This window comes from Hyla sarda, chromosome 3 (assembly GCF_029499605.1).
Source record: "Hyla sarda isolate aHylSar1 chromosome 3, aHylSar1.hap1, whole genome shotgun sequence".
NCBI lineage: Eukaryota > Metazoa > Chordata > Amphibia > Anura > Hylidae > Hyla > Hyla sarda.
Genome location: NC_079191.1, coordinates 35,500,388 through 35,513,362, shown reverse-complemented (window position 1 = coordinate 35,513,362; position 12,975 = coordinate 35,500,388). Strand labels below are relative to the sequence as shown.

Here is a 12,975-nt window from a genome sequence, read left to right as displayed (position 1 = left end):
TTACTATTCTGATGCTTTACATTAAGAGTACCTGTCAATAAAAAAAAAAACTTTTTATATGTTACAGAGTATTGTTTAATTAACAACTTCTTAAATACATGTTTTTTCTAAAAAAAAAAAAAAATGTATATTTACATGTTTTTTTTAGTTTGCAAAGCCCTCCACTGGGGGTCTCTCTACATGTCCCAGCTGCAAGTCTCTTATTGATTTCGGACTCATGTGGGCCTAGACACGTGACGAGCACAGCTCCCTGCCTGTCAATCAGCCACAGCACAGCAGGGCGCACTGTCAACATGGCCGGCCGCATCATCAGGCTCTGCCCCCTGAGCAGGAGAGCTGTCGCATGCTGGTCAAATGTCAGTGCAGCACTGCCCTGAAAGAAGATAGGATCGGGTCTGCCTTCCCCCTCGTCTGATCGAGGTCTTCTACAGCTCTGCATTAGAATGGAGGAAAAGCAGAAGTGAGCCCTGGCAGGCCGCAGATGACGTTGCGTCTGCCGGGCCACGCCCCCTTCCTCCCTCGCACACAGCAGGAGCCTGAGAAGCTCCTGAACATGGAATAGGTACTGTGGGGAAAAAATTATTTAGTCAGCCACCAATTGTGCAAGTTCTCCCACTTAAAAAGATGAGAGAGGCCTGTAATTTTCATCATAGGTATACCTCAACCATGAGAGACATAATGAGAAAAAAAAATCCATAAAATCACATTGTCTGATTTTTAAAGAATTTATTTGCAAATTATGGTGGAAAATAAGTATTTGGTCACCTACAAACAAGCAAGATTTCTGGCTCTCACAGACCTGTAACTCCTTCTTTAAAGGGGTACTCCGCTGCTCAGCATTTGGAACAAACTGTTCCGAATGCTGAAGTCGGCGCCAGGATCTCGTGATGTCATAGCCCTGCCCCCTCATTAAGTCACACCCTGCCCATTAATGCAAGTCTACAGGAGATTTGGTCAATAACAAAAGTTCATCTCAATACTTTGTTATTTATCCTTTATTGGCAATGACAGAGGTCAAACGTTTTCTGTAAGTCTTCACAAGGTTTTCACACACTGTTGCTGGTATTTTGGCCCATTCCTCCATGCAGATCTCCTCTAGAGCAGTGATGTTTTGGGGCTGTCGCTGGGTAACACGTACTTTCAACTTTTTCCAAAGGTTTTCTATGGGGTTGAGATCTGGAGACTGGCTAGGCCACTCCAGAACCTTGAAATGCTTCTTACAAAGCCACTCCTTCGTTGCCTGGGTGGTGTGTTTGGGATCATTGTCATCCTGAAAGACCCAGCCATGTTTCATTTTCAATGCCCTTGCTGATTGAAGGAGGTTTTCACTCAAAATCTCACAATACATGGCTCCATTCATTCTTTCCTTTACATGGATCAGTCCTCCTAGTCCCTTAGCAGAAAAAAGCCCCCCAAGCATGATGTTTCCACCCCCATTCTTTGGATGCAACTCAGCATTCTTTCTCCTCAAAACAAGACAAGTTGAGTTTTTACCAAAAAGTTCTACTTTGGTTTCATCTGACCATATGACATTCTCCAAATACTCTTCTGGATCATCCAGATGCTCTCTAGCAAACTTCAGATGGGCCCGGACATGTACTGGCTTAAGCAGGGGGACACGTGTGGCACTGCATGATTTGAGTCCATGGCAACATAGTATGTTACTAATGGTAGCCTTTGTTACTTTGGTTCCAGCTCTCTGCAAGTCATTCACTAGGTCCCCCCGTGTGGTTCTGGGATTTTTGCTCACCGTTCTTGTGATCATTTTGACACCACGGGGTGAGATCTTGTGTGGAGCCCTAGATCGAGGGAAATTATCAGTGGTCTTGTATGTCTTACATTTTCTAATTATTGCTCCCACAGTTGATTTCTTCACACCAAGCTGTTTGCCTATTGCAGATTCAATCTTCCCAGCCTGGTGCAGGTCTCCAATTTTGTTTCTGGTGTCCTTCGACAGCTCTTTGGTCTTGGCCATAGTGAAGTTTGGAGTGTGACTGTTTGAGGTTGTGGAAAGGTGTCTTTTCTACTGATAACAAGTTCAAACAGGAGCCATTAATACAGGTAACGAGTGGAGGACAGAGGAGACTCTTAAAGGAGTACTCCTCTGCTCAGCATTTGGAACAAACTGTTCCGAATGCTGGAGTCGGCGCCAGGATCTCGAGATGTCATAGCCCCACCCCCTCATGATGTCACACCCTGCCCCCTCAATGCAAGTCTCCTGTAGACTTGCATTAATGGGCAGGGTGTGACTTAATGAGGGGGCAGGGCTATGACATCACGAGATCCTGGCGCCGACTTCAGCATTCGGAACAGTTTGTTCCAAATGCTGAGCAGCGGAGTACCCCTTTAAAGAAGAAGTTACAGGTCTGTGAGAGCCAGAAATCTTGCTTGTTTGTAGGTGACCAAATACTTATTTTCCACCATAATTTGCAAATAAATTCTTTAAAAATCAGACAATGTGATTTTATGGATTTTTGTTCTCATTAAGTCTCTCATAGTTGAGGTATACCTATGGGAAAACTTGCACAATTGGTGGCTGACTAAATATTTTTTTGCCCCACTGTACTTATATCCAAGTTTTGTTAAAAATAAAATAAAAATAAAAATACAGGGATAGAATCAGTGAGTGTCAGGGACAGATGGGGGTAGGGGGGTAGGGGGGGGGGGTAGGGACAGTTTAGTTGATGGCAGGTACTCTTTAATAATCTGATACACATTCTTGATCCCAAATGTCTTTAAAGGGGTATTCCATGAAAAAACATTTTTTTTATATCAACTAGCTCCAGAAAGTTAAACAGATTTATAAATTAAGAATAATACACAGGAATTGGGGCTCAAAGGTCAATGATAGTGGATACCAAATGTAAGTGAAAATAAGTATAATAATTTATTAATAATCGGCAATATTATAATACTATAAAATAATGGTATACAGTGGTAACCGTGACCCATAGGGCCCTTGTTGAATCACGGTATTCACTAAAATAATAGTATCAGGATAAAAATAAATATTCGCTCAAATATAAAATATGACCAACCTCATAAAATAACATGAAAGCAATAATAATTGTAAAATTGCCACCAAAGTATTGCAAATTAGCCTATAATAGAATATTGTCCACACAGTTATTAGCAGTAAATAGCAATCCTCATGCAAACACACTGCTTCAGCGTAATTTGGTCTGCTGCTGAGGAAAAAACGGAGATAGTTTTGAAACGCGTCCAGCATTGCGACCACCTCTATTAAGAGTTATTAAGCCCTAGTCGGTCACTTACCACACTGACCAGACGAGAGGCATTTTTTTTTCGCCACCTAGTTTGCCATATGCGCGCCTCGCTGCCACAAGGACGCCGCTATCTTGTCCATCCATCCAGGAGATAGAAGCGTTGTAGGACCACGGCCGAGAGCCCACTATAATGCAACGCTGAAAGACCGCTGCCGAGAGCACACCGCAACCCGGCACTGCCACCAATGGAGACGGCCGAGTCTCCGGCAGGCCCACTCAAGCTTGAGAGCGTGTGATACATCGCTGACATCGAGGAGAGATCGTGGCTTCCCTGTGACATCCAGCACAGCAGCCCCGGCGTGGTGAGATCTAAAAGCATCTTCCTACACTAAGCGCTACTATCTCATTTTCTACATTGCTACAGTGTATATGCCTATGAACTAGCCATTTGCCGACAGTCCATTGCTATATCTATTCAGTGGAGACTATCAGACACTAAGTTCCATTATTCCAATAAGGACGTATATACGGTTGCTATTGGTTACCTCAGCTGCAGACCAAATTACGCTGAAGCAGTGTGTTTGCATGAGGATTGCTATTTGCTGCTAATAACTGTGTGGACAATATTCTATTATAGGCTAATTTGCAATTTTACAATTATTATTGCTCTCATGTTATTTTATGAGGTTGCCCATATTTTATATTTGAGCGAATATTTATTTTTATCCTGATACTATTATTTTAGTGAATACCGTGATTCAACAAGGGCCCTATGGGTCACGGTTACCACTGTATACCATTATTTTATAGTATTATAATATTGCCGATTATTAATAAATTATTATACTTATTTTCACTTACATTTGGTATCCACTATCATTGACCTTTGAGCCCCAATTCCTGTGTATTATTCTTAATTTACAAATCTGTTTAACTTTCTGGAGCTAGTTGATATAAAAAAAATGTATGTATATATATACATTAAATATAAGTTTTTTTTTCCTGGAAAACCCCTTTAAGGCAAGCACCTTAAGGTATTCTCTAGTCTTCGCTCATGTTAACCAATTGTTTCTGTTTTCTTCCTAACGATTACAGACGTAATTAGTACAGAATATTATTATAAATTCTGAAGGGCTTCATGTAGATTTTACAAGATTTCTCTTCCTCACACCGTCCTCAAAGTAATGGCCAAACTGTGTGGATCAGTCCGGTTTTGGATCACGACCTTCAGATTTATGTAAATGCTTCTAAAGATTATTGCCCTGGGAAAAAACTTGGCTCATAATCATTATATCTCCAATTGATCTGATGAATCTTATTCATGATAGTTTTTGGCCCCATTCCACCTCTCTATAGTCAGAGACAGCTGCTGTGGAGGGATTCTGCCAAGATATAGAGAACATTTGGTCAGTGGTTCATAAAAATTTAATGACTGGCACTGCCAAGAAGAATGCCAACAAGCATAGATGCCATTGGCAAGATTGTTTCCTGGAGATAAAGTCTGGCTCTCTACGAGGAACATTCATCCAAAGGTTCATCACTATAAATTTGCACCTTTTTTCTTTGGTCCCAGTAATGCTATCTTAAGATGTCGCCTTTTCAGGGATTTGTAACAGTTTTTACATCTACCTTCTTGGCCCTCTTGTTAAAACATTGGCTTCTACATCTCCGGTTTCCACACTGGAATCCTCTACTGATGTTGAGATGAATCAAATTATGGATTTGACAGAGAGTTTGTGGGAATCTTCACAAGGTCATCGGCTAAGCAGAGGTTATGAATCCTGAATACCCCACAAATTCCCACAAAGAGATATCTTCTTAAGCCTTTCGAAATCTGGTTGGGGAGTGACCAGTACTAGAAGGTACTGTTAAAGGGATATTTCCATCTTCTTAATCAGGTCTCTATGTGTAGAGCATGGCAGCATAAACAAGTATGTGATTGCCTTCATTTAGGAAACATGCCTGGTTCTGTAGATATCTCTTCTTATCTCCCCTCTTGTTGACAGCTGGTTGTCATGATTCCTGACCACTGGCTCTGCTTTAGAAGCACTAGGCTCAGTGGGGACGTCACTCTCTGAGTGGTGGGAGAAGCTCCTTGTGTGCACATCAGGCTCCCTGCTCAGGCTTCTCTCCACCCATTCATCATGTCCAACATTTGCAGGAATAGTGCTTTAGCTTGGGAGCTGTCAGACACAGAAGCAAATGACCTGCCTCTGACCTCAGCCCGTCCACCAGCAATCCAGGAAGTGTAAGCTGGACAGCAGTAGCAGAAGGAGGTAATCAGCCAGATAAGACTAACCCTTTAATCATTACTACTGTTCCCAGTGTATACAACCGTCGGATTACCTCCAATTCATGCAGCCTGGTCCGTGCTCCTCTCCACTGCTATGAATCTGCTCCTCCTCTGCTGTTCCTGGCTTTACCAGAAGGTTCCATGTGTGCCCCCTTTCTTATAAAACCAGCATGCACACTTGAACTTATCCCCTGTCAATTACCAAAGATCATTCCTCTTTTAAGGCAGCCACACTTGCTGAATCTTTGACTGTGAAATATTGTGGTTCCTTGTGCCCATAGCACAGGTGCGCAGTATTTCTGATACTAAAATTCTATATATTGATCAATGCCTTATCTCCTGACTCCACATCTGCCTGACCCCTGCGTACTGTATAGGGTTGTCACCTTTCTTGGGGAAAAAATAACAAAACTAATTTGCATAGTTAATTATATATGCGTGACATGAACAGGAAGCTCCACCCATGTCCAGTCACATACCAGCCCAATGTGGTGTGCCACTGTGGTGAATGGCGGGACCACGGGTGTTACATAGTTACATAGTTAGTACGGTCAAACAAAGACATATGTCCATCAAGTTCAACCAGGGAATTAAGGGGTAGGGGTGTGGCGCGATATTGGGGAAGGGATGGGATTTTATATTTCTTCATAAGCATTAATGTTATTTTGTTCCAGGAATGTATATAACCCTGTTTTAAAACTGTTAATTGTTCCTGCTGTGACCAGTTCCTGAGGTAGACCGTTCCATAAATTCACTGTCCTCACGGTAAAGAAGGCGTGTCGCCCCTTGAGACTAAACTTTTTCTTCTCCAGACGGAGGGAGTGCCCCCTCGTCCTTTGGGGGGGTTTAACCTGGAACAGTTTTTCTCCATATTTTTTGTATGGGCCATTAATATACTTATATACATTTATCATATCCCCCCTTAAACGTCTCTTCTCAAGACTAAACAATTGTAACTCCTTTAGTCGCGCGTCTCTGCACCCTTTCCAACTCTGCAGTGTCCCTTTTATGAACAGGCGACCAAAACTGAACAGCATATTCCAGGTGAGGCCGTACCAATGCTTTATAAAGGGAGAGTATTATGTCCCTGTCCCTTGAGTCCATGCCTCTTTTTATACATGACAATATCCTGCCGGCTTTGGAAGCAGCAGCCTGACATTGCATGCTATTCTGTAGTCTGTGATCTACAAGTACACCCAGATCCTTCTCTACCAGTGACTCTGCCAGTTTAATCCCCCCTAAGACATACGACGCATGCAGGTTATTAGTACCCAGATGCATAACTTTACATTTATCCACATTGAACCTCATTTGCCAAGTGGATGCCCAGACACTTAGTCTATCCAAGTCATCTTGTAACCTATACACATCCTTTATAGACTGTACCGTGCTACAAAGCTTGGTGTCATCTGCAAAGATAGAAACAGAGCTGTTAATACCATCCTCTATATCATTGATAAATAAATTAAACAACAGCGGGCCCAGTACTGAACCTTGGGGTACACCACTAATAACCGGGGACCAATCAGAGTACGAATCATTGACCACCACTCTCTGGGTACGATCCATGAGCCAGTGTTCAATCCAGTTACAAACTAAAATTTCCAAATCCAAAGACCTTAACTTACCTGTCAGACGTCTATGAGGGACAGTATCAAATGCTTTAGCAAAATCCAGAAACACTATATCCACAGCCATTCCTCTATATACACAGCCCCCCCTCTATATCCACAGCCCCCCTCTATATACACAGCCATTCCTCTGTCAAGGCTTCTACTCACTTCTTCATAAAAGCAAATTAGATTGGTTTGACAACTTCTGTCCTTAGTAAACCCATGCTGGCTATCACTTATAATACAATTACCCCCTATGTATTCCTGTATGTAATCCCTTATAAGTCCTTCAAACAATTTACCCACAATGCACGTTAAACTTACCGGTCTATAGTTTCCTGGGGAAGACCTAGAGCCCTTGTTGCGTGTTGCGGTGTGAGTGGTGGGATCTGATGTTGTTAACCCCGGGGATTGGATGGTATTAACCCCTATGTGCTCATGACGCCTGTGTGGTTTTTGGGTTCCGGAACACCACTCGCATGTATTCTCTGCTATCCCACCGGCTAGTAGTGAATAAAGAGTCCACATCCAGTCAGGGGTAAACGGAGGCTTTACTGACTAGAAGACAGGTGTAATTATCTTCACAGCTAAGGCCAGAATTCCCAGAGAGGTGGCCAGGACCCAGATGACATCACAGCTTGCTGGACCAATACTTGTAATTAACTTGACTTGTAATTAGACTTGACTTGACTATGTGCAGGACTTGACTAGCTTCAGTGACAGCAGACATAGACTTGTAGACTTGCTGGATACTGTAGCTTTTGGGGTACTCCAGACGCTGAACACTTGTCCTTAGATCTCTGATAGCTGCTTCAGCAAAGACTTAGATGTTACAGCTAAGAGCACCTATCTCCAAGAGAGTGAATTGCAAATGGCCACCCCTTTATATAGTGGGGGGCTGGACTAAAGCCCATTGGTCAAGCTGTGGGTCATAGGTGAAAACTGGTGATCTCTGGGAATACATGTGACAACAGATCATGTGACTTAACATAACATGTGACCAACTTACACACAGGTCCCTGAGATCTCCCACAGGTCCTCTACACTATCTAGACATAAGCATCCTGTATATGCATTATAGGAACATGCACACATTTATTAAAACAACAGGAGAACAAGGGGAGACCCTGCAGGAAAGCCCCCAGGTCACTGAAGGACTCAACCTGACAGGACCTACAGGTAGTACAGGACCGTGTACCTGTACTGGGACATCACACCAGCATCTGCAAATTAACGCCTCACCCTTCGGAGTCTGGCAGTGAGGTCCACAGCAGGGGGCAAGGGTGGATTGACAACTCATGGGGACCCCAGGGAAGAGTGGATCATGGGGGGCCCCATGCACCACTCACCCATGTGTAAGCCACAGCTATACAGGTGCGCTGCCCATATACAATAAAATGTATTTATTTTTTCTTTAAATAAATCTTTTAACACCTCCACATAAGACTGGCCCCACATAAGAATCTACTATATACTGGTCCCCACAAATGAATTTATACAATATTCTGACCCCCAATTTATGAATTCATACTATAAACTGACCCCCATATATGAAATTATACTATATACTGACCTCTAGGGGGCATGACAGACCTCCCATAGACTTGCATTGAAGGGGCGGGACATGACGTCACACGGGGCGGAGTCATGATGTCACGCTCATCCGCCATTGTGGTTGGGATCCGAAGCCTCCAGCGTTGCCGGTGTGAGGTGAAAGCCGTACAGGTGGATGCTGTAGCCGAGATCCCGGGGGTCCCCAGCAGCGAGACCCCGGAGATCAGACATCTTGTCCCCTATCCTTTGGATAGGGAATAAGATGTCTAGGGGTGCGTAGTGCCCCTTTAATTTAGGATCAGGGCAGCCAGGAAGGGGTTAATCTCCTCCCTCTGTGCTGAGTTCCGTGCAGGCAGATGACAGGCCTGTGTGTGTAAGGGAGAAGTCTCCACCAATCAGAGCTCATCTGGCAGAGGGAGGGGGCGGGGTTATCTCTCTCCTCTCCCTCACACAGAGCAGGAGGCTTAGATAAATATCGCTCATTGAATTGCCTGTTTTAATATATAAAAAATACCGTCAGGGTGTCAAAAATACCGGCCAGGTGGCTACTCTAAGTGCGTGACATGGTTGTAATAATTATTGGGGAGATTTATCAAAACCTGTTCAGGGGAAAATTTACCCAGTTGTCAATAGAGACCAATTAGATCACTTCTTTCATTCTTAACAAGACCTCTGAAAATAAAAGAAGCGATCTGATTGGTTGCTATGGGCAACTAGTCAACTTTCCTTCTTCACAGGTTTTGATAAATCTCCCTGATTGTCTTAATAAATAGGATGAGAATCTAATGACAAAGTGAGTAGTCACCATTTCTGGCCATAAAACTCTGTAAGAGACAGCAGTGTGGGGGGCGTCTGTTGTGGCCGGGAAGGGAGGGGGGTCCAAGGACATTTTTTGCATGGAGGGCCCTGTGGTTTTCAGCTACGCCCCTGCACATACCCCACAACGGATTATACATTTAGGCAAGAGCAGCACTTTGGAGACCTTTACACAAAGTCAAATAAACTTCATGGATACCAATCTATCCAGTTAGGAAGCATAATATCTCAGCTTTATCATAGTCACAAGTAGGTTTGCTGTATCTACCAGGTAGACGGCACGCGCTCCATTCATTTCTATGGGAGCGTCGATGATGCCCAAGTGCTGTAGTGGGGTCTTTTTGGCGAGGCCATAGAAAATAATGGAGTGAGTGCCATCTGCAGCGCGCACTTCTCCTTCTCACTGAGCACTGGGTCTTATCGTAGAGATCGCAGTGGGGCCCCAGCGGTCGGACTCCTCGCTATCCGCTATTTATCCCCTATCCCATGTATAGAGGAATACGTTAATTTTAAAAATAGTTCTCCTTTAATCGTCCAGAACACATCCAAAATCGGTCCCAGCCGAACTTCCCTCAGCATCCTGCCATTTCTCCCAGCTGTTTTTTTTCTAGCTGCTTGTAAGGCACACTCCCTTCCTAATTCCTTAAAGGGGTACTTCGTCCCCAGATATCTTATCCCCTATCCTTTAGATAGGGGTTAAGATGTCTAGGGTTGGAGTACCCCTTTAAGAGCCAGTGCACGTACCCAAAAGTTGATCCATTGTAACCGTATGACCCCTAGCAAGTTCCATGCATGAGTCCCATTCATCAGAAATGCACCGCATTGTGCAGATCACACAGGAGTGCAGCTTTGGACACTTAAATAAAATTTTGCTAACATTATTATCCATACAAAGAAATAAAATAAGTCAAACAAGAACAGTTTTAAAAAAGGGGAACTTTATTTATTATTTATTAAAATGTTTGTGTCGGGATTTTTTTGTAACCTCCCATCACTCACAAAGAGCGTACAGTAACTAACTCAGGACAGGAAAAACCTCCAGAGGGGAGGAAACCTGTAGGGAATCCATGGCTACTGTACTGCCCTTCCTCTGGGCATACTAAAGGAGGTTACCTCTAGAATTTGGGCAAAGTGTCTGTGTATGTGCGTGATTCCTGGGGCTGGGCCTTCATCCAACTTCTTGCTGTAAGTCCGGAAATGCGACTCCACATCCTGGAAATACTGCATCGAAAATAGGAAAAGAGAAGAAAGATTATTTATTATGTTTATTATAGAAATGTACATGGAAAATGCACTTATCAGTCATGTGTGTGTACTTACCAGTCATCTTACTGTAAGTCCGGAAATGCGACTCCACATCCTGGAAATACTGCATCTAAAAGAGAAAAAGAAAAGAAAAGAAAGGAAAAGAAAGATTATTTAGTATGTGTTTATTATAGAAATGTATACTTACCAGTCATGTATATACACCTATATTCCAGGGTCCCTACAGTGTCCAACATCAGCCCCTCACTGATGAAGAATGAGCAGGAGCAGTGTTATTTCTGCTCAGTGCTGCTCTCTGGTGGACAATGGTTATGACATCACATGTGTGACACGCTGCTCCTCCTGGGAGTTCTATTTCAGTAGTGCTGCTCTCTGATTGGCTGAAAAAAAAAGAAGCTTTTTAACATATTCTGCATGACTGTTATCTAAGGGATTTTTGGCAATTTTCAATAAAATGGCGCTACTCCCCGTGGGTGCGTTATATATGTTTCTCCTAACCAGACACTCAGTATTTGTAATATCATCTGGACGGACATCTGTTGGAAGGGGAAAAAACGCCAAAGATAAAACAATGTGGGCTCTGAAAAACGCCACAAATAAGTCGTGTTTAATCCCGGCCCAAGCCTAGGAACAGACGCAATTATTGTTTGAGGTTTTTTTGGCCAAAAATAAAAAAACACCACAAAAAACTGCTCCCGCGTTTCTTTTCTCCTATGATGCCATCTTTGACAAAAACACTGGGGGAGATTTATCAAAACCTGTGAAGAGGAAAAGTTGCCCATAACAACCAATCAGATCGCTTCTTTCATTTTTAAAAAGCCTAGTCTTCATACATCTCCCCCAGTGTGTATTATTATTATTATTATAAAAGACGTTTTTTTTTCATTGGTGCTTTCCCCCCTGGCTTTTCTCATTACAAGTCATGTGATTCTTTCATCATGAGACTCAAGGATTTCTATTGAAAAATTGGGAAGAAAAACTACAAAGCTTTATAAAAAAAAAAACTAAAAAAAAACATACTCTCGGCACCCCACAAATTTTATAAATTTGCCTAAAAACACCATAAAAGGATGAAGAAAATCCCATTAGTGTCTGGCGTTTCATATTACCCTAATGATACCAACATAACATGTGCCCGCAGCGAGCAGGGTGTTTTTTTGACAAACACGCCAAGTGTAATCCCGGCCTAAATGAATGTTTTCACAATAGCTTGGAACAGGCTGCAGGCTGTCTATATATTTGCATAGTCGTGGCGTACAGCATGTGCCGCATTTATGTGATGGCTTTCCGCTGGCATATATGGCTTTCTGCGCTGGCGAATGCAGCGGGCACTTACTGGGTGTGGTTTCCTAGGCGCACAGTTTACACACTGATTTATGACTTACAACTTTTGTAAAAGTAGCACAGTTTTTCACAACAACCCCTCCGCCCGGGGGATTGACATGGCACAGGGATCCTGCCTGTTCAGTAGCTCGGGACACGGCCAACAGGGCTGGTGCAAGAATTTTCGTGTGGACATTTGGCCATGTGAACATAGCCTTACAGTCAACGCTGAGTAGTTGCGCCCTACAGACAGGCTGACTCAGCAAGAAGCAGCAGCTCAGATAAAAGATTCCTGCAGTTGGAGCCTGTAGAAGACTTTGAGAGAGAGGAACTGTCTGTGACTGCCATTGCCAGGCAAGCCTTTTAACCCTCTAAGGACAATGGAAGTAAATGTACGTCCGGATACGACTGATAAGTCCTGATGGGACTTAATGAGACATAATGCACTGATGGGCCTTAATGCACCAGGACATATATCTACATCCTATATATGATGTGAGCATCGGACCAGTATCAGCAGCCAGGGAACCGCCGATAATGGCGGACATCAACGATCACGCTGATATCTGTCATTAAACCCCTCAAAAGCCGTGATCAATACAGATGACAGCATCTACTGCAATGCGGACGTTATATTGAATGATCTGATCACCCTCCACACTGCAGTGATCTAGTAATCATCCAAAATGGCAGACGGAGGTCCCCTCACCTGCCTCCGCCTCTCTCAGAGTCTTCTCTTCTGTTCTGACTTCAAGCAGACTTGAGAAGAAGATCGTCGATAATACTGATCAGTGCTCTGCCTATCAATGAGTGCTATAACTAGTCCTCTAATACAGGGGATCTCAACCGGTGGTACGCGTACCACTAGGGGTACACCACCGGT

At 43.4% G+C, this 12,975-nt stretch overlaps 1 long non-coding RNA gene across 1 annotated transcript; it reads right to left on the bottom strand.

Moving 5' to 3' along the window:
• Positions 1-10,419: 10,419 nt before the first annotated feature.
• LOC130361270 (uncharacterized) lies at positions 10,420-10,962 on the bottom strand. Its single transcript, XR_008890930.1, has 2 exons — positions 10,824-10,962; positions 10,420-10,724 (listed from the first exon to the last, which is right to left on the bottom strand). It is a non-coding gene; the product is annotated as an uncharacterized LOC130361270 (long non-coding RNA).
• Between the last annotated feature and the right edge of the window lie 2,013 nt (positions 10,963-12,975).